We start from the raw sequence: 22,442 nt of genomic DNA on the forward strand, positions 1-22,442 counted from the left end.
TGGCTCCTCCCACCATGACCCTCCTCCAGACCTCAGTTAGGATACTGTGCCCGGAAGAGCTGACACAATAAGGAAGGATTTTGAATCCCGGGTAAGACTCATACCAGCCACACCAATCACACCGTATAACTCGTGATACTATACCCAGTTAACAGTATGAAATATAACTGAGCCTCTCAACAGATGGCTCAACAATAACCCTTAGTTAGGCAATAACTACATACAAGTATTGCAGACAATCCGCACTTGGGATGGGCGCCCAGCATCCACTACGGACTACGAGAAATAGATTTACCGGTGAGTAAAATCTTATTTTCTCTGACGTCCTAGTGGATGCTGGGAACGGGCGGGAGAGTGCGGATGACTCTTCAGCACCGAATGAGAGAACTCAAGGTCCTCCTCAGCCAGGGTATCAAATTTGTAGAATTTAGCAAACGTGTTTGCCCCTGACCAAGTTGCAGCTCGGCAAAGTTGTAAAGCCGAGACCCCTCGGGCAGCCGCCCAAGATGAGCCCACTTTCCTTGTGGAATGGGCTTTTACTGATTTAGGATGCGGCAATCCAGCCGCAGAATGCTCCAGCTGAATTGTGCTACAAATTCAGCGAACAATAGTCTGCTTAGAAGCAGGAGCACCTATTTTGTTGGGTGCCTACAGGATAAAAAGCGAGTCAGTTTTCCTGACTCCAGCCGTCCTGGAAATATAAATTTTTAAGGCCCTGACTACGTCCAGTAACTTGGAATCTTCCAAGTCCCTAGTAGCCGCAGGTACTACAATAGGTTGGTTCAAGTGAAAAGCGGATACCACCTTAGGGAGAAACTGGGGACGAGTCCTCAATTCTGCCCTATCCATATGGAAAATCAGATAAGGGCTTTTACATGACAAAGCCGCCAATTCTGACACACGCCTGGCCGAAGCCAAGGCCAATAACATGACCACTTTCCACGTGAGATATTTCAAATCCACAGTATTAAGTGGCTCAAACCAATGTGATTTTAAGAAACTCAACACCACGTTGATATCCCAAGGTGCCACAGGAGGCACAAAAGGGGGCTGAATATGTAGCACTCCCTTTACAAATGTCTGAACTCCAGGCAGTGAAGCCAGTTCTTTCTGGAAGAAAATCGACAGAGCCGAAATCTGGACCTTAATGGAACCCAAGTTTAGGCCCATAGTCACTCCCGACTGTAGGAAGTGCAGAAAACGACCCAGCTGAAATTCCCCTGTTGGGGCCTTCCTGGCCTCACACCACGCAACATATTTTCGCCAAATACGGTGATAATGGTTTGCGGTTACTTCTTTCCTGGCTTTTATCAGCGTAGGAATGACTTCCTCCGGAATGCCCTTTTCCTTTAGGATCCGGAATTCAACCGCCATGCCGTTAAACGCAGCCGCGGTAAGTCTTGGAACAGACAGGGCCCCTGCTGTAGCAGATCCTGTCTGAGCGGTAGAGGCCATGGGTCCTCTGATATCATTTCTTGAAGTTCTGGGTACCAAGCTCTTCTTGGCCCATCCGGAACCACGAGTATCGTTCTTACTCCTCGTTTTCTTATTATTCTCAGTACCTTTGGTATGAGAGGCAGAGGAGGGAATACATAAACCGACTGGTACACCCACGGTGTCACTAGAGCGTCCACAGCTATTGCCTGAGGGTCCCTTGACCTGGCGCAATATCTAGTTTTTTGTTTAGGCGGGACGCCATCATGTCCACCTGTGGCCTTTCCCAACGGTTTACCAACAGTTGGAAGACTTCTGGATGAAGTCCCCACTCTCCCGGGTGTAGGTCGTGTCTGCTGAGGAAGTCTGCTTCCCAGTTGTCCACTCCCGGAATGAACACTGCTGACAGTGCTAAGACGTGATTTTCCGCCCATCGGAGAATCCTTGTGGCTTCTGCCATCGCCATCCTGCTTCTTGTGCCGCCCTGTCGGTTTACATGGGCGACTACCGTGATGTTGTCTGATTGGATCAGTACCGGCTGGTTTTGAAGCAGAGGCCTTGCCAGACTTAGGGCATTGTAAATGGCCCTCAGTTCCAGAATATTTATGTGTAGGGACGACTCCTGACTTGACCAAAGTCCTTGGAAATTTCTTCCCTGTGTGACTGCCCCCCAGCCTCGAAGGCTGGCATCCGTGGTTACCAGGACCCAGTCCTGTATGCCGAATCTGCGGCCCTCTTGAAGATGAGCACTCTGCAGCCACCACAGTAGAGATACCCTGGTCCTTGGAGACAGGGTTATCAGCCGATGCATCTGAAGATGCGATCCCGACCACTTGTCCAAGAGGTCCCACTGAAAGGTTCTTGCATGGAACCTGCCGAATGGAATTTTGCTTCGTAAGAAGCTACCATTTTTCCCAGGACTCGTGTGCAGTGATGCACCGATACCTGTTTTGGTTTCAGGAGGTCTCTGACTAAAGATGACAGCTCCTTGGCTTTCTCCTGCGGGAGAAACACTTTTTTCTGTTCGGTGTCCAGAACCATCCCCAGGAACAGTAGGCGTGTGGTAGGAACCAGCTGTGACTTTGGAATGTATAGAATACATCCGTGCTGTTGTAGCACTTCCCGAGATAGTGCTACTCCGACCAACAACTGCTCCTTGGACCTCGCCTTTATAAGGAGATCGTCCAAGTACGGGATAATTAAAAACTCCCTTTTTTCGAAGGAGTATCATCATTTCTGCCATTACCTTGGTAAAGACCCTCGGTGCCGTGGACAGTCCAAACGGCAGTGTTTGGAATTGGTAATGGCAATCCTGTACCACAAATCTGAGGTACTCCTGGTGAGGATGGTAAATGGGGACATGTAGGTAAGCATCCTTGATGTCCAGGAATACCATGTAATCCCCCTCCTCCAGGCTTGCAATAACCGCCCTGAGCGATTCCATCTTGAACTTGAATTTTTTTATGTATGTGTTCAAGGATTTCAAATTTAAAATGGGTCTCACCAAACCGTCCGGTTTCGGTACCACAAACAGTGTGGAATAGTAACCCCGTCCTTGTTGAAGTAGGGGCACCTTGACTATCACCTGCTGGGAATACAGCTTGTGAATTGCCTCTAGCACAGCCTCCCTGCCTGAGGGAGTTGTCGGCAAGGCAGATTTGAGGAAACGGCGTGGGGGAGACGCCTCGAATTCCAGCTTGTACCCCTGAGATACTACTTGAAGGATCCAGGGATCCACCTGTGAGCGAGCCCACTGATCGCTGAAATTTTTGAGGCGGCCCCCCACCATACCTGGCTACGCCTGTGGAGCCCCCGCGTCATGCGGTGGACTCAGAGGAAGCGGGGGAAGAATTTTGATTCTGGGAACTGGCTGACTGGTGCAGCTTTTTCCCTCTTCCCTCGTCTCTGTGCAGAAAAGAAGCGCCTTTGACCTGCTTGCTTTTCTGAAGCCGAAAGGACTGTACCTGATAATACAGTGCTTTCTTAGGCTGTGAGGAAACCTGAGGTAAAACATTTTCTTCCCAGCTGTTGCTGTGGATACGAGGTCCCAGAGACCATCCCCAAACAATTCCTCACCCTTATAAGGCTCTATGTGCCTTTTAAAGTCAGCATCACCTGTCCAGTGTCGGGTCTCTAATACCCTCCTGACAGAATGGACATTGCATTAATTCTGGATGCCAGCCGGCAAAATATCCCTCTGTGCATCCCTCATATATAAGACGACGTCTTATGTTCGCAAAATAGTATCCCTGTTTGACAGGGTTACAGACCACGCTGCAGCAGCACTATCTGCAGGTCTCAGTCTAGTACCTGAGTGTGTAAATACAGACTTCAGGATAGCCTCCTGCTTTTTATCAGCAGGTACCTTCAAAGTGGCCGTATCCTAAGACGGCAATGCCACCTTTTTTGACAAACGTGTGAGCGCCTTATCCACCCTAGGGGATATCTCCCAGCGTAACTTATCCTCTGGCGGGAAAGGGTACGCCATCAGTAACTTTTTAGAAATTACCAGTTTCTTATCGAGGGAACCCACGCTTTTTCACACTTCATTCACTCATTTGATGGGGGAACAAAACACAGCCTGCTTTTTCTCCCCAAACATAAAACCCTTTTTTAGTGGTACTTGGGTTAATGTCAGAAATGTGTAACACATTTGTTATTGCCGGGATCATGTAACGGATGTTCCTAGTGGATTGTGTATATGTCTCAACCTCGTCGACACTGGAGTCAGACTCCGTGTCGACATCTGTGTCTGCCATCTGAGGGAGCGGGCGTTTTTGAGCCCCTGATGGCCTTTGAGACGCCTGGGCAGGCGCGGGCTGAGAAGCCGGCTGTCCCATAGCTGTTACGTCATCCAGCCTTTTATGTAAGGAGTTGACACTGTCGGTTTATACCTTCCACCTATCCATCCACTCTGGTGTCGGCCCCACAGGGGGCGACATCACATTTATCGGCATCTGCTCTGCCATCACATAAGCCTCCTCATCAAACGTGTCGACACAGCCGTACCGACACACCGCACACACACAGGGAATGCTCTGACTGAGGACAGGACCCCACGCAGCCCTTTGGGGAGACAGAGAGAGAGTATGCCAGCACACACCAGAGTGCTATATAATTTAGGGATTAACACTATATTGAGTGAATTTTTCCCAATAGCTGCTTGTATATACAATATTGCGCCTAAATTTTGTGCCCCCCCCTCTCTTTTTAACCCTTTGAGCCTGAAAACTACAGGGGAGAGCCCGGGGAGCTGTCTTCCAGCTGCACTGTGAAGAGAAAATGGCTCCAGTGTGCTGAGGGAGAAGCCCCGCCCCTTTTTCAACAGACTTTCTCCCGCTTTTTCTGGAATACTGGCAGGGGTAATTTTACATCTATATAGCCTCTAGGACTATATATGATGTAGATTTGCCAGCCAAGGTGTCATATATTGCCCTCAGGGCGCCCCCCCCCAGCGCCCTGCACCCTCAGTGACCGGAGTGTGAAGTGTGCATGAGGAGCAATGGCGCACAGCTGCAGTACTGTGCGCTACCTTGGTGAAGACTGATGTCTTCTGCCGCCGATTTTCCGGACCTCTTCTTGCTTCTGGCTCTGTAAGGGGGACGGCGGCGCGGCTCCGGGAATGAACACCAAGGCCAGTTCCATGCGGTCGATCCCTCTGGAGCTAATGGTGTCCAGTAGCCTAAGAAGCCCAAGCTAGCTGCAAGCAGGTAGGTTCGCTTCTTCTCCCCTTAGTCCCTCGATGCAGTGAGCCTGTTGCCAGCAGGTCTCACTGTAAAATAAAAAACCTAAAATAAACTTTCTTTCTAGGAGCTCAGGAGAGCCCCTAGTGTGCATCCAGCTCGGCCGGGCACGAAATCTAACTGAGGTCTGGAGGAGGGTCATGGTGGGAGGAGCCAGTGCACACCAGATAGTACCTAATCTTTCTTTTAGAGTGCCCAGTCTCCTGCGGAGCCCATCTATTCCCCATGGTCCTTACGGAGTTCCCAGCATCCACTAGGACGTCAGAGAAATACAAGTGGGTCACATGCAAGTGACCACCCTCTGTTGTTTTTGGGGGTCAAATTTGTGGCCCAAGACTAGTTAACCCTTGCTAAACTAAAGCTACTTATTCAAAATGGTAAAATATGGTGTGTGTGCCCACTTTGCCAGTGTATTTCATTCCCAAAACAGCGTTGGGCCAAGCAAAATACAAGTGGGTCACATGCAAGTGACCACCCTCTGTTGTTTTTGGGGGTCAAATTTGTGGCCCAAGACTAGTTAACCCTTGCTAAACTACAGCTACTTATTCAAACTTATTCAAAATGGCAAAATATGGTGTGTGTGCCCACTTTGCCAGTGTATTTCATGCCCAAAACAGCGTTGGGCCAAGCAAAATACAACTGCGTCATATGTAAGTGACCACCCTCTGTTGATTTCAGGTGTCAGATTTGTGGCCCAAGACTGGTTAACCCTTGCAAAACTACAGCTACTTATTCAAAATGGTAAAATATGGTGTGTGTGCCCACTTTGCCAGTGTATTTCATGCCCAAAACAGCGTTGGGCCAAGCAAAATACAACTGCGTCATATGTAAGTGACTACCCTCTGTTGATTTCAGGTGTCAGATTTGTGACCCAAGACTGGTTAACCCTTGCAAAACTACAGCTACTTATTCAAAATGGTAAAATATGGTGTGTGCCCACTTTGCCAGTGTATTTCATGCCCAAAACAGCGTTGGGCCAAGCAAAATACAACTGCGTCATATGTAAGTGACTACCCTCTGTTGATTTCAGGTGTCAGATTTGTGGCCCAAGACTAGTTAACCCTTGCTAAACTACAGCTACTTATTCAAAATGGCAAAATATGGTGTGTGTGCCCACTTTGCCAGTGTATTTCATGGCCAAAACAGCGTTGCGCCAGGAAAAATACAAGTGAGTCACATGCAAGTGACCACCCTCTGTTGTTTTTGGGGGTCAAATTTGTGGCCCAAGACTAGTTAACCCTTGCTAAACTACAGCTACTTATTCAAAATGGTCAAATATGGTGTGTGTGCCCACTTTGCCAGTGTATTTCATGCCCAAAACAGCGTTGGGCCAAGCAAAATACAAGTGGGTCACATGCAAGTGACCACCCTCTGTTGTTTTTGGGGGTCAAATTTGTGGCCCAAGACTAGTTAACCCTTGCTAAACTACAGCTACTTATTCAAACTTATTCAAAATGGCAAAATATGGTGTGTGTGCCCACTTTGCCAGTGTATTTCATGCCCAAAACAGCGTTGGGCCAAGCAAAATACAACTGCGTCATATGTAAGTGACCACCCTCTGTTGATTTCAGGTGTCAGATTTGTGGCCCAAGACTGGTTAACCCTTGCAAAACTACAGCTACTTATTCAAAATGGTAAAATATGGTGTGTGTGCCCACTTTGCCAGTGTATTTCATGCCCAAAACAGCGTTGGGCCAAGCAAAATACATGTGGGTCACATGCAAGTGACCACCCTCTGTTGTTTTTGGGGGTCAAATTTGTGGCCCAAGAACTAGTTAACCCTTGCTAAACTACAGCTACTTATTCAAAATGGCAAAATATGGTGTGTGTGCCCACTTTGCCAGTGTATTTCATGCCCAAAACAGCGTTGGGCCAAGCAAAATACAACTGCGTCATATGTAAGTGACCACCCTCTGTTGATTTCAGGTGTCAGATTTGTGGCCCAAGACTGGTTAACCCTTGCAAAACGACAGCTACTTATTCAAAATGGTCAAATATGGTGTGTGTGCCCACTTTGCCAGTGTATTTCATGCCCAAAACAGCGTTGGGCCAAGCAAAATACAACTGCGTCATATGTAAGTGACCACCCTCTGTTGATTTCAGGTGTCAGATTTGTGGCCCAAGACTTGTTAACCCTTGCAAAACTACAGCTACTTATTCAAAATGGTAAAATATGGTGTGTGTGCCCACTTTGCCAGTGTATTTCATGCCCAAAACAGCGTTGGGCCAAGCAAAATACAACTGCGTCATATGTAAGTGACCACCCTCTGTTGATTTCAGGTGTCAAATTTGTGGCACAAGACTAGTTAACCCTTGCTAAACCGCAGCTACTTATTCAAAATGGTAAAATATGGTGTGTGTGCCCACTTTGCCAGTGTATTTAATGCCCAAAACAGCGTTGGGCCAGGCAAAATACAAGTGGGTCACATGCAAGTGACCACCCTCTGTTGTTTTTGGGGGTCAAATTTGTGGCCCAAGACTAGTTAACCCTTGCTAAACTACAGCTACTTATTCAAACTTATTCAAAATGGCAAAATATGGTGTGTGTGCCCACTTTGCCAGTGTATTTCATGCCCAAAACAGCGTTGGGCCAAGCAAAATACAACTGCGTCATATGTAAGTGACCACCCTCTGTTGATTTCAGGTGTCAGATTTGTGGCCCAAGACTGGTTAACCCTTGCAAAACGACAGCTACTTATTCAAAATGGTAAAATATGGTGTGTGTGCCCACTTTGCCAGTGTATTTCATGCCCAAAACAGCGTTGGGCCAAGCAAAATACAACTGCGTCATATGTAAGTGACCACCCTCTGTTGATTTCAGGTGTCAGATTTGTGGCCCAAGACTTGTTAACCCTTGCAAAACTACAGCTACTTATTCAAAATGGTAAAATATGGTGTGTGTGCCCACTTTGCCAGTGTATTTCATGCCCAAAACAGCGTTGGGCCAGGCAAAATACAAGTGGGTATCTTTTTATTAAGAAAATTGCAACATATATTATACAAATATGATAAAATTCATAAAACAAGACACACAGTATAAACTGAATTGTTGTCTAGCTAACCAAACAGAAATCAACAAAGCTTGTATGGCTGCACATACTGCCAGTACAGCTTAACATATATCATCTAGACAAAACCAACCTACTATACACACAATACACATCATAACCAGAAGCAATGAAAAAATGAATGAAACCTTTTAGCCACATGTAAACCGTCTCAACAAAAGAACTAGAAAAAGAAAATCTACGGGGTAGTGAAGAACAGAAAGCCAAAAGATGAACAAGAAAAGGATTTCTGCTACCCACTCAAGGGGGTTTCAAGTGGCGCCAGAGCCTGGACCACTCGACAGCATCCAACCTCCTCCTGTCCATATCCATCATCCCCCTAATCTCGTGTAGAATATTTCCCACCACCACTTCACAGGGGAGGACCTTTGCTCTGAGGGAAACCTGACACCGTGCACCCCATGTGTGAAACCTAACTGCTAAACTAACTAAAAAAATTGTGGTTAAATCATATCCTTTATACCCTTTGAACGTCCCATAAACCCACTCAGGGTAACTATGACCCGAAAGGCACGGGATGCATAAGGCCCTTGAAACCGCTTTACAAACCTTTATATTGAAGGGACACTCAAGGAGGAAGTGGTCCATTGTCTCCTCCTCCCCTAGACATTCCTCACGTGGGCAACCACGATCATCGGCACTTCGACACTTGAGATTACCCCGCACATAAAGTCTCCCTTGGAAGGAAAGCCAGGCAATATCTCTGAACTTCAGTGGGATTCTCTGAGAATTAATCAGAGACAACCCATCTGAGCAGACACTGCCCGGGCAGTCCCTTAATGACAGCGGAGCATAGAAGTGAGTCTGTAAAATTCTTCTCTCCAACTCCCTTCTAGAGAAGTTTTTGACTTCACCCACCTCCAGCCCCCAAAGCCTTGTCATCTTCAAGCACAGTATAACGTAGATCGGGAGGTAGCCATGCCGGACTCCAAGGGTTTTTACTCGGCCACCATCCATCCATAACCCGAGGAAGGGAGACACCCAGGCCCTAAAACTTTCTACCCATCGAGGGGGAGTTTCTAAAAACAAACTCCCTAGATTTAGCTTTAAAAAAGTTGTAGCGAAAAACACTACAGGGTTGACCATACACAGCCCCCCCTTGTTCCCTCGATCTGTAGGTAATCCCTCTCTTGACCAGATTCATTCTATTCCCCCATAACATCAGGAAGAATAAAGAATACATCCTGGTCCACAAAGATTGTGGCAAAAAGCACACATAACTGACATACAAGAAAAGCGGAACCAAGTAGGTTTTGCACAAATCAACCCTTTCCCTGAAAGAGAGCTGCCACCCTCTCCAGGACTGCACCTTTCTAGTAGCATCTTCCAGCCTCTTATCCCAATTTTGAGTGGCATAATCACCACGGCCAAATTTAATACCTAGAACTTTTATCTCTGGACTGGCGCGGGGGAGACTATCCGGAAGGGCAAACTCGTCACCTTCCTCCCCCATCCAGAAAGCTTCACACTTGTCCTGATTGATCCTGGAGCACGAAGCCTCAGAATACTCGCAGATAAGACGTTCCATGTCACGCGCCTCTGCCACAGACGACACGACCACAGTAACGTCATCCGCGTAGGCCGCCACCCTCAGTGGTAGCCCAGGGCCCAGCTGCACCCCTGCAACAGTACCGCACTCAATCCTCCGCACAAAGGGGTCAATTGCGAATACGTATAGAAGGGGGCTCAGGGGACACCCCTGACGGACACCCGAGTCAACCGAAAATGCGGGCCCAACCCAACCATTGACAAGCGGGAAGCTCTCAGCCTGTTTGTAAATGACACGTAGCCAATCTACCACCCTTACTGGAAGACCATACCTTTCCAGCACAGCCCACAGGTACTGATGATTAACCCGGTCAAAAGCCTTGGACTGGTCCAATGCCAGCAAATACTTACCCCATTTTTCAGCACGACATTGCTCCATGGCCTCCCGGATGCCAAGGACAGCACTAAAGGTGCTTCGACCCTTTACAGTGCAATGCTGAGACGGGGAAAGTAACAGCCCGGAAACTTCCATCAGCCGATTAAAGAGTACCTTTGCCAGAATCTTTCTGTCCGTATTGAGAAGAGCGATGGGGCGCCAATTCTCAATACGGGCTGGGTCCTTACCTTTAGACAATAATATGAGAGCAGAGGATCTCAGAGGGAGGGAGCACTCCCTCACCCAGGCTTTCATTAAATACCTCTACAAGATGAGGAGCCAAGATGTCTGAGAAAACTTTAAAAAATTCAGATGTTAACCCATCTGGGCCTGGAGATTTTTTTTATAGACAAACCGTCTATAGCCTTCTTGACCTCCTCCACTGTCACATCATTCCCCAAAGAGTCAAAAGAAGGATCAAGCTGCTCAAGCCCAGGTGTCTCCCCCAGGAACCGATCCATCCTCTCTCTAATGAGTGGCTGCTCAGACAAAAGGTCGGAGTAATAAGACCTGATGACTCCCAAAATACCCTCCCTGTCTCCACGAAGAGTACCCTGGTCATCAAACAGGACCCGGACCTCCCTCAAATCAACTGATTTTCTGCAACTCTGGTAGGGATCAGGCGAGTGGTATTTTCCATAATCCCTCTCCAAAATCAAAGAAGCCAGACGATCATACTGATATTCTCTCATCTGAGCCTTCACCCGGGAGATTTCCCCACAATCCCCATGCCCAGAGATCAAGAAATCTAGTTCCTTTCTCAGGCTCTGGTAGATACATCTTTTTGTCAAGTTTCTCCTGGCTACCAGCCTTTGAAAAAACCTTTGAGTCCTCTTTTTACACTCCTCCCACCACTCAGATCTACTCCAACCAGCCTCCAGAAGTGTTTCCTGCAGTTGAAAAAAGTCTCTAAAGGACTGTCTAACCCCCTCCTCCTTCAGGAGCCCGGAATTCAAACGCCAAAGGCCCCGCCCTTTCTGAGGGGTTTCTGAGACGTTCAAAGCAACACACAGAAAAACGTGGTCGGAGAACTCTACTGGCTTTGTCTCAGGAGGCAAAGTTTTCGAGGACTCCTTAACAAAAAACCTATCTATTCTAGACCTACGGCTGCCACAATGATAGGTGAAACCAGTGAGGTCTGGGAAATGGCGAACATGCACATCGACCAGACCAGCCTCTCTAATCATGCTAACTAAAAAATTGGAATCATAGCCCAGGGTCATCTTTGTGACTCCCCTATCTTTTGGCCTAATGACGGTGTTAAAATCACCGCCAAAGATGATCTGCCGGGCCGTAAAGAGAAACGGTTTTATCTCCCTGAAAAGACATTTCCTGTCCCAAGCTGTTTGGGGCCCATAGATGTTTATTAATCTCAGATCATGTCCTCTCAGGTTGACATCCAAAACCATGCACCTACCTACCTGTAATTCTATAATCCTGTGCACGTTTACCATATCAGTAAAAAGCACTGCCAACCCACCGTACGGCTCGGCCGCAAGAGACCAGAAGGAAGGCCCACGCCTCCACTGACCTTTGGCCCGATGAAGTGTGGCCAGGTCACCTATCCTGGTCTCCTGCAAAAATAAAAAATCAACATCAACCGTGTTGAAAAAAATCAAAGGCCAAGAAACGAGCACGTTCGGAAAACACGGAAGCCACATTAATGGTGGCACATCGCATAGGTTGGGGATCCATGTTTCTTGGATTATAGAAGTAGGATCCCATTCACTTTTTCTTTGCTTGTCTTTTAGAGTCCTCATCCGAGGATCCAACTCTTTTACATGCCACCCCAAAAGGGATAGCATCCTCATCAGACAGGGAGATCTCTTCCTCCTCCCCATCCTCCTCACTCACACTATCAGCAACAGGGACCACAGTCTCACTAAGTAGACTCTCGGACCCCTTCCTACCAATCCCCTCCCCAACAACACACCCCTCCACCTTTACCACCTCGTCCGGGGGAGGATCCGGATCAGGAGCCCTTGGGGTACTAACAAAGGAGCCGCCTCCGGGACCACCCCCACCAGGGGACCCAGGAGTTTCATCAACCACCAACACCTCATCTGAAGAATGAGGGACTTTCCCTTCTGGACACTGAGCTACTTCAACCACGTCTAACAGGGATCCTACAGCCTGGCTCAACTGTATCCCCACAGGGTCCCACTCCAGCTCCCCCTGAGAACCATTTCTTTCCAAGTGCTTAGTTTTGCTTTGGGCTTTACCTTGTCCCGTTTTTCCCTGTTTATCCTTAGCCACAACCTCCTTCCCAGCAACTGACAGATTAGAGGCCTGCTTTGGCTTTCTATTTTTTGAAACATTTGGGACAAAAACTAATTCTTTTCCCCCAACCATGACCACCTCCCCCTCTTCTTCATCATCAGAAGAAGACAGGACATCAAACCTATTTGAGCAAATAAAATCTGCCTCCTTTTTTTTAGGCTTCCTCCTCCTCCCTTTATTCACGATCTGAAAGGATGCCTCCCCCTTTTCAGGCTGAACCTTCTCTTTCCCACCATCTTCTATTCTCTTCGAGATGTCCTGATGCTGCACAGTAACCGGTACGCTACTTTCGTGACCAGGACCAACCTCCGGCACCACTTCTTCCACCCCTGCACTATAATTATGCGAAGCCTTAGGGCATCGACTGTAGGGATGACCAACTGTACCGCAAAGATTACACCTGACCTTGCTGCATTCCCGGGACCCATGCCCCAACTGGCCACACAAAGCACATTTAATCACCCCACAATCGCTACTGAGGTGACGAAAGTCACCACACTTATGACAGGTTCTGGGTTGCCCAGGATAAAAACACTGGAGCCGATCACGGCCAATGTAAGCAGCGGAAGGTATGTGTCTTGTCTCAGCCCCTACCTGGTGTAACCTCACAAAGGCCGAATAGGCACCACCCCAGACCCCCCTAGTATGATCAAACTTTACCAAAGGAGAGAGTACTGTACAAGACCTAGACAACCAATATATAATATCAGCAGGGGGCAGTGATTCGTTACGCACCAACACAGTGATCTTAACCCTGTCCTGTCTCGTGATGGTATGGGCTTTGAAAAAACAATATGGTTCCTTCATCTTGTTTTTCTCCCAACGGGAGCCAAAGGCCTGCAGGCCATTCAGGGAGAGGAAGCTCAGGTCAAAATCTGGAGTTCTCACTGGGTGAATGCATGCGAAAAGATCTGCAGCCTCAAACCCCAGCGAGAAGATCATACCTAAGAATTCCGACTTCGAAGGAGCCTCCCCATCCCCTACCCATGTGAACTGCACCACATTTCTTCTTCTTATGAGCTGACCCCCACTCACCCCGAACTGAGGACCAGCACTCGGCCGACCAGGAGCAGCCAAAGAATTAGCATATGAACCAGCACCCGGCCTAACCTCAGAGGGAGTTACAGGGAGCCCTTCAGGTGCCAGACCACTACCAGCCCCTATTCCCACACTCCCCACCCCACCAGTCATCCTGGCCTGGTTCGCCTGAAACAAATTCACAGCTGCTAGAGCCCTCACCGGCATATCCATGTTACCATATACAGTTTCTACCAACATAACTTCTTCAGGGGTTAATTTGCTCTTATCTACAGCTGGCAGTCCTTGAGCCAATCTCTGCCCCTCTTTCGGCACGGCTTCGTACTTTGAAACACCCATCGATGTGGGTAATGATGTCACCTGCGATGTCATACCCGATACGTCTTTGGCCCCGCCTCCCTCAGCCACCACAGCGACTAAGCCAGAGCCAGCCACCGCAGGCTTACAGGGATGGCCAGCCTCAGCATCAACCACGGCCCGCGCCGCACCCACACTTGCAACTTTAGAGGCAAGCGTTTCGGGGACAAGTCCACAGGGAGCATCGACAGCCACAAGAGTGCCAGCATCTGCCATTACCCCAGCAACCGCCACGCCCCCTGCACCGTCACCACCCAGCACTCCCTCCAGGAGAGACGCCTCCCCCATTTGGAAGCCACCAGATACTGCCATCATTGGTCTTTCCACGATATCTGCAGCATCATGCACGATCTTAGAAACATCACTTCCATCACAGCTCCTGACAGCCACTTCCTTCTCCATAGGCTGGACTCCCACCTCCATACACTCCACTGGAGGCTCTGATGCTGCTACTGAACTTGCCAGGACCAGGCCGCCACCGCCATCCTGTTCAGGCAGAGATTCCTGCAACTCCTGTTTCCCCTGAGACAGTACCTGACTACACAATGCTGATGCAGATACAGAAACTGCTGGGACCGAGCTGCTACTGCCCCCACAATCCTGCTCAGGTAAGGACTTTATCAACAATTCTTTCTCCTGAGAAAGTGCCAGATCACATAACACTTTAATTCTTTCCTTTACTGCAGCCAGGCTAGTACTTAGCTCCCAAATCTCATCCTTTAGGAGAGCTCTCTCACGACTGCTACAAGTATTTCGTTTCCTTCTCTTGAGGGAAAGACGAGAGGTTAAACGAGACTGCTCCGTTTTTAACTCTTCCAGGCTCATATTCACATATTCATCCATAGAGGATTCTGAGCTGCTATCAAAGACCACAGCATCCCCCGCTTCACCACAGGCAGGTACCTTCGCCATATCACCCCCCCGGTTTTCCTCACCTGGAGAGCCAGAGTCCCGTGGTTTGGGGGTCACCAGTTGGGGATCCTGTTTCTTCACAGGGTCCACAATCACTGGGGCTGCCACACTGACCGAATCTCCCAATGCTGGAACTTCCATGGCTGTATGCAGGCCAGAAATCCTGGGGCCTCCTTCGGGCCCAGCAGCCCGGGACTCGCCATCATCGTCCTCCCCAGGAGGATCCATCCTCCCCTGGGAGGCTCCCAGGGGAAACACTGCAGGCTTCAGAAAAGGACCAGGGCCTAAGAGCTCTCTCCTGTGCAGCCTCCTCCAGTCTCAGGTGTCAAATTTGTGGCCCAAGACTAGTTAACCCTTGCTAAACTACAGCTACTTATTCAAACTTATTTAAAATGGCAAAATATGGTGTGTGTGCCCACTTTGCCAGTGTATTTCATGCCCAAAACAGCGTTGGGCCAAGCAAAATACAACTGCGTCATATGTAAGTGACCACCCTCTGTTGTTTTTGGGTGTCAGATTTGTGGCCCAAGACTTGTTAACCCTTGCAAAACTACAGCTACTTATTCAAAATGGTAAAATATGGTGTGTGTGACCACTTTGCCAGTGTATTTCATGCCCAAAACAGCGTTGGGCCAGGCAAAATACAAGTGGGTCACATGCAAGTGACCACCCTCTGTTGTTTTTGGGGGTCAAATTTGTGGCCCAAGACTTGTTAACCCTTGCTAAACTACAGCTACTTATTCAAACTTATTCAAAATGGCAAAATATGGTGTGTGTGCCCACTTTGCCAGTGTATTTCATGCCCAAAACAGCGTTGGGCCAAGCAAAATACAACTGCGTCATATGTAAGTGACCACCCTCTGTTGATTTCAGGTGTCAGATTTGTGGCCCAAGACTTGTTAACCCTTGCAAAACTACAGCTACTTATTCAAAATGGTAAAATATGGTGTGTGTGCCCACTTTGCCAGTGTATTTCATGCCCAAAACAGCGTTGGGCCAGGCAAAATACAAGTGGGTCACATGCAAGTGACCACCCTCTGTTGTTTTTGAGGGTCAAATTTGTGGCCCAAGACTAGTTAACCCTTGCTAAACTACAGCTACTTATTCAAAATGGTAAAATATGGTGTGTGTGCCCACTTTGCCAGTGTATTTCATGCCCAAAACAGCGTTGGGCCAGGCAAAATACAAGTGGGTCACATGCAAGTGACCACCCTCTGTTGTTTTTGGGGGTCAAATTTGTGGCCCAAGACTAGTTAACCCTTGCTAAACTACAGCTACTTATTCAAAATGGTAAAATATGGTGTGTGTGCCCACTTTGCCAGTGTATTTCATGCCCAAAACAGCGTTGGGCCAAGCAAAATACAACTGCGTCATATGTAAGTGACCACCCTCTGTTGATTTCAGGTGTCAGATTTGTGGCCCAAGACTGGTTAACCCTTGCAAAACTACAGCTACTTATTCAAAATGGTAAAATATGGTGTGTGTGCCCACTTTGCCAGTGTATTTCATGCCCAAAACAGCGTTGGGCCAAGCAAAATACAACTGCGTCATATGTAAGTGACCACCCTCTGTTGATTTCCGGTGTCAGATTTGTGGCCCAAGACTTGTTAACCCTTGCAAAACTACAGCTACTTATTCAAAATGGTAAAATATGGTGTGTGTGCCCACTTTGCCAGTGTATTTCATGCCCAAAACAGCGTTGGGCCAAGCAAAATACAACTGCGTCATATGTAAGTGACCACCCTCTGTTGATTTCAGGTGTCAGATTTGTGGCCCAAGACTGGTTAACCCTTGCAAAACGACAGCTACTTATTCAAAATGGTAAAATATGGTGTGTGTGCCCACTTTGCCAGTGTATTTCATGCCCAAAACAGCGTTGGGCCAGGCAAAATACAAGTGGGTCATATGTAAGGGAACCTACTCTGTTGATTTCCGGTGTCAAATTTGTTACCCAAGACTCATTAACCCTTGCAAAACTGAATGATCTGAATAAGAAGCTGGAGTTCGAATAAGAAGTGAATAAGAAGCTAGTGCTTGAATAAGAAGTGAATAAGAAGCTGGCCGAATAAGAAGCTTACTTCAGCATCGTCAGGTAGAAGGGATGTCTGTGGTCATGGAATAAAAGCTCGACCCGTATCGCTGGTCTTATTTGCTGCCAACTTCCTCAGGAGAATATGTCTAGAGCTTCCCAGAGCTGATTTAAATACCCTCCCAATTAGGGACAAACTGAAGCACTTGATTGGAATAATTAAAATTCAAAAAACATCACATTCAAATACTAATCATAATAAAACTATTACTAGTCAGAAGGCAATCACACTGGTACCTGTGATATAATATAATAACAAATTTAAGAAACAAGCAGTATTTATGAGAAAAATCATACATAACTTTAATAGTCAGCTGGAGTTTTCTGAAGTGTTTCCTGGTCACATGGTACCTCCCGACCACATGACCAGGTCTCGCCCAATTCCAGAAATGCTGGGCGTCCCCCATTGAGGTTGCTGGCCAGAAAGGGCCCATATTAGGTGATTATCCGGTCACATGGTTTTGTTTGGCCATGTGACCGGACCACAGCAATAGTTTTAAGTAGCGCAGGCGGCAGGACGGAACGTTGTGTTCCACTCATACTGCCGCTGCGTGTCAGTGTTACTATAGTAACCAGAATCAGGAAGTTATGGTATCCAAATCGGAAGACGGCGGACTCGGCAGAGACAATATAGGGGGTAATTCCAAGTTGATCGCAGCAGGATTTTTGTTAGCAATTGGGCATAACCATGTGCACTGCAGAGGAGGCAGATATAACATGTGCAGAGAGAGTTAGATTTGGGTGGGGTGTGTTCAATCTGCAATCTAATTTGCAGTGTAAAAATAAAGCAGCCAGTATTTACCCTGCACAGAAATAAAATAACCCACCCAAATCTAACTCTCTCTGCACATGTTATATCTGCCTCCCCTGCAATGCACATGGTTTTGCCCAATTGCTATCAAAAATCCTGCTGCGATCAACTTGGAATTACCCCCATAATACTCAATAATACTAACAAGATATCCTGTGCGGGTTCATTGAAAAACGTCCAGCTAGCACTCTTATTTGTAAGTGCCATGTGGCAATGGGACGAGGTACAACATACAAAAAGGAAATATTTTCTCAATGCAATTAAAGCAATGTTTGTAAGAAGAAAAAGATACATAGGCAGATTTCTGTCGGGGACACTCCTATTGAGAAAAGATAATAAATAAAGAATAAAAAAATTATAAAAAGTAAAAAATAATAAATGAATGGATGAATAAAAAAAATAAAAAAAATAAAAAATATATATATAAAAAGGGAGGATAAAATATAATGATAGAATATATACATAGACTGACAATATGGAATACAAAATATCACTAAACTATAGTAGTATGATAGGAAGAAATTCGATATTTTCAATATTTTATGGGAACTAGTCATATCACTGGATTTCAAAACTATGTATAAAACAGTGTAACTAAATGAAGAGACCAGAAGAATTCTAATAGATATACTACCAGAACATATACATCCATCTTAATGCTCATTAACGAGCTGAGGTGAAAAAGAGACGGCAAGATTAGATACATGTGAACACATATATCCATACATAAATATATACACATATATGTGCACACACACATACAAATGTAAAACATAAAGAGGACAAGAGACTCAGCAAAGATCACATATGTCTTAGGGTATGGTGTTAAGTTCAATGTGTTCATTCAATCCGTCTGGGTGTAGCGAATTGAATTTAAACATCCAGTAGATCTCTCTACAGCACAATTTATTGAATCTATCTCCTCCTCTTGGTGTCGGTGCAATATGTTCTACACATACTACTGATAGACCTTTAGGATCACCACCATGGATTAGATTGAAATGGCGTGAGACACTATGTAGAGTATTACGTTTTATAATGTTTCTCCGATGTTCCATAAATCTTACATGGATTGCCCTCGTTGTTCTGCCTACATAGTGCAAACCGCATCCACAAGTGAGTAGATAGATAATGAACCTGGAGTCACAATTCATAAATGTTTCAAGTTTATAAGCATCTGCATTCCCAGGTAAATTAATAGTGGTAGTTTTCCTCAGCATATAGGTACATGTAGTGCATCTGGATTTACCACACCTAAAACATCCTAGTGGTTTTGTAGTTAACCATTTAGAACCTTCAGGAATTTCATTGTGCTCTTTTGGACCCAAATGACTGGGTGCCAATAATGACTTCAATGATCTATTTTTCTTATATACTATACAAGGTCTGGAAGGTAGTATTTCACCCAAGACTTTGTCCTGTTTAAGTACTCTAGTTTTTAAAAATTATATTTTTTATTTCTTGAGCACAGTTGTTATACTTGCATACAAATGCAAACTGTCGTTCATTAGTATTTTTGACTTTTTTAGTTTGTCGTGATAAAGCTAGATATTTATCGTATATAAAACCCTTTGTGAGGTCTAAGAACACTGTACGCTATTTACGTATGAAGTACCGTAAGGGTACGCTTGTTGCGTAACAATCGCTTAGCCGTGGTCGAGACGCTCAAGCGTCACGTTCGCTCACGGCCAAGAGATCACAGGCAGGCACGCTATTGGCTGTTGACTAACGTAATGGTTCACTATAGCGTAACGGACGCTGTATCGGGAGCGGGCTGCTCGAGCGATACAGACGCTCACGAGAATACGCTGTTGGTATCGGGCACACTTATAGGTGAGCGACTACCGTAATGCTACGCTATCAGCGTAGCGGACGCTCGAGACCACGAGGAGATCACGAGCGGCGCTGACGCTCACAATGTTAAACCTTTAAATCTAAACCATAAACAATGAAATATGCTGTAAAACCTTAGTGTAGAGATAGGGTGTAGATGCAACCTAGTGTAACCTTATTAACTCAAAAGCTGAATGAGCGTCACCGACGCTCTGAGAATACTTAACACTATAAGAATTACACAGATACCGTGCTTAGGGTCCAACGCCTAATATATATATATTATGAATGTTATACTTGCAAAAGAATTAATACAAATACAAATCATACACTACAATATAACATAGACTACCTAACCAGATAACTACACAGGAAATATAATACAATTACTATTTAAGGGAAAATAAGAGAAAAAGAGGAGGAGAGAGAGAGAGAGAGAAATTGGCCCACAATAACAAGAAGATCAATATAGTTGCGGAGAAACACTTACGCACAAGGGGAAACGATTGCATGCGCCTCGATATCCAGCTCCCGATTATCAGCAATGAGAACCGTTGAAGAGAGTGCACTGGATATGGTCGGCCTGCCTATTTATGCCCCACACACAATGCAATTCAATGGTCCCTACAATCTCATTGTTCATTGGACACAGGAATTCGGCTTCGCATTATAACAAAAGGTCATAGGTTGATTCATACAGGTGGGCTGTGACTGCTTCCAACTGTTCAGGTGGGTGGGACACTGAGTTTCCCGCCGCATGACTAAATAAGAACAAATAATAGTAAATGGACATAAACTTCTTATGTCCATAACTATTCGCACGAGCGATTAATCCACTCCAAACCAACACCGGAATATTGCTATTTAAATATTCTTCCGATGGGTACCAAACACCACTGTATGACCCCTGTTAGACCCTTCGTACAATACAAAGAGGGATCTCTCTGTTCAGGAACATGCTATGTTAACCAAACTTTCAGAATCTATCAAAGGGACCATGATCTACAAAATACATTATATAGTGAAAATATGTAACGATTGAGTCGCACGCTACGATCACATAAACTCTACCGTAAATACGCATACCGTGCGCCTGCGGGTGCCCGCGACTGTGAGTATGCGCACGTACGGGAGAGCGCACGCATGCGCAGCACGGACCTGTGTGAGGTGCAAATATGGTAGTGTGCATAGAGATATTTTTCTGACTTTGACAGTCCACCCTTTGGCAGTCAATAATAACTGCCACCTTCTAAAACATTTCAAAAGAGAAAAATATATGTCAGGGGTTAATACATTTACATGGTTGGGTATGGGAGGAGAGGAGAAGGTAGGAAAAGGGTATGACCTAGTGAGATAGCAGAAGCATGTGTGTATGAATCTGTGTTTGGGGGTCATGTATCATCATGCCGTACGTGTTTTAAATCAAGCTTCGAGGTATTGCGAAGTATACATTTGAATTCCTTCTTATCCCGTGGTACGGGTCTGTGGATGGGCTGTCAAACTTTACCGAGCTCTTTTCGGCTTTGGTTGTTACAAAATGGGGGAGCACATTTTAGTTGATGATACATGAATGGGGGAGATATGTGATTGCTGATATCTGTGCCTGTATTCCCTATCGACTATGTGTGTCATTACCTGAGGGTTGTAGAAATGAAGAAAAGACATAATTACGGTAAATGCGGTGGTATTCTATGTCAGGTAAATGTACATTCGTCGATTGAGGTCTTGTTTGGTGTCTGTTGAATGCAGTCTTCTTTGTGCTTTTGCCCATGAGGTGCGAGCAAAAGCTGTCAATGTCCATAGATTTACAAAAGTGTTGGGCTAGCGTAATTTTAAAATTTCTAGGGAAACTGGGGATCCATGGCATAGTTCATCAAAAATCTGTGTATCAGGTTGTCAAAACTTCTTCTTTAATCTCTCTGTTGTCTGTATATCGGCTCATCAAATTCCTCGTCCAAGTGGGTCTTTTTTTTTTACCTTGGAGGAAACGGAAAAACAGGTGAAAGAAACGGACCGTAGAAATCGCATTTTCATCACATCATTGTTTCTACATTTGGGTCATAAATCAAGTCCATTGGAATTACAGTTTCCTTGCTCCTTAAACTCATTACCCTAGTACGACGATTGCACCTCATTAAAGCCTGACCGCATCTAAATATAAAACCAATCGTTATGATAACACCTAAGATACATAGGAGAAACTTCCCAACATCCATTATGACTCCTTGAGCCCAGTCTCCTAAACCAGAGAACCAATTTCGCGGGTTCAACCATGACACCCAACCAGTCAGCTCATTACCTACAGCAGCAAGAGTGAGATTGTGTCTCCTGCGAAATTCCCACTTCAGTTGGAGAATATCGTCCATCTTTTGGTCTATGACCTCGACCGGGTCCTCGGTGCTATTCGTAATATATGTGCAACATTTCACGCCGTATTGTGTTGCCAGTGTGACACAATATCCGCCTGTCACTGCTGTGAGGTAATTAAGAACCATTCTATGCTGTACCAGTTCTGTTTTATAAGCCTGAAGTTCTCTTCCAGTATACCTAAACGTGTCATCATCCATTTCAGTGATATTATCTAACAAATTGGCGAGCGCAGATATGTATTTATAATTCAACACTCCTCTAGCGGTGCGAGTGATATCTAGCGCGATTAGAAACTGAATCCCGGTGGATTCATGGATCATGTCAGAGGCCGGGTGCTCTGTTCTTTCTTTCAGGTGCCGTTTAACTACGTGCTCGTAATGGGTGTGAGTATAAGGAGTTTGGGCAACACGGTGTATGTCTTTCATTTTGTCATGTGATACAGTCATTACTTCAGGCAGTACTTTTCCAATATAACACAATCCTTCAGAGTTTGGGGCAAGCCACTTATACGCCTTTCTCCCGCATATGAAATATGCATCATCGGGGAGAACATATGGGACGGAGTAGGACATAACCATATTAC

At 46.1% G+C, this 22,442-nt stretch overlaps 1 long non-coding RNA gene across 1 annotated transcript in view; it reads right to left on the bottom strand.

The window, feature by feature from the left end:
• LOC134956960 (uncharacterized) overlaps window positions 1-17,202 on the bottom strand; it is a 67,299-nt gene extending 50,097 nt beyond the window's left edge. The window contains exon 1 of the long non-coding RNA XR_010186337.1: window positions 17,148-17,202. This is a non-coding gene — a long non-coding RNA (uncharacterized LOC134956960). The remainder of the gene's footprint in view (window positions 1-17,147) is intronic.
• Between the last annotated feature and the right edge of the window lie 5,240 nt (window positions 17,203-22,442).

This window comes from Pseudophryne corroboree, chromosome 9 (assembly GCF_028390025.1).
Source record: "Pseudophryne corroboree isolate aPseCor3 chromosome 9, aPseCor3.hap2, whole genome shotgun sequence".
Taxonomy (NCBI): Eukaryota; Metazoa; Chordata; class Amphibia; order Anura; family Myobatrachidae; genus Pseudophryne; species Pseudophryne corroboree.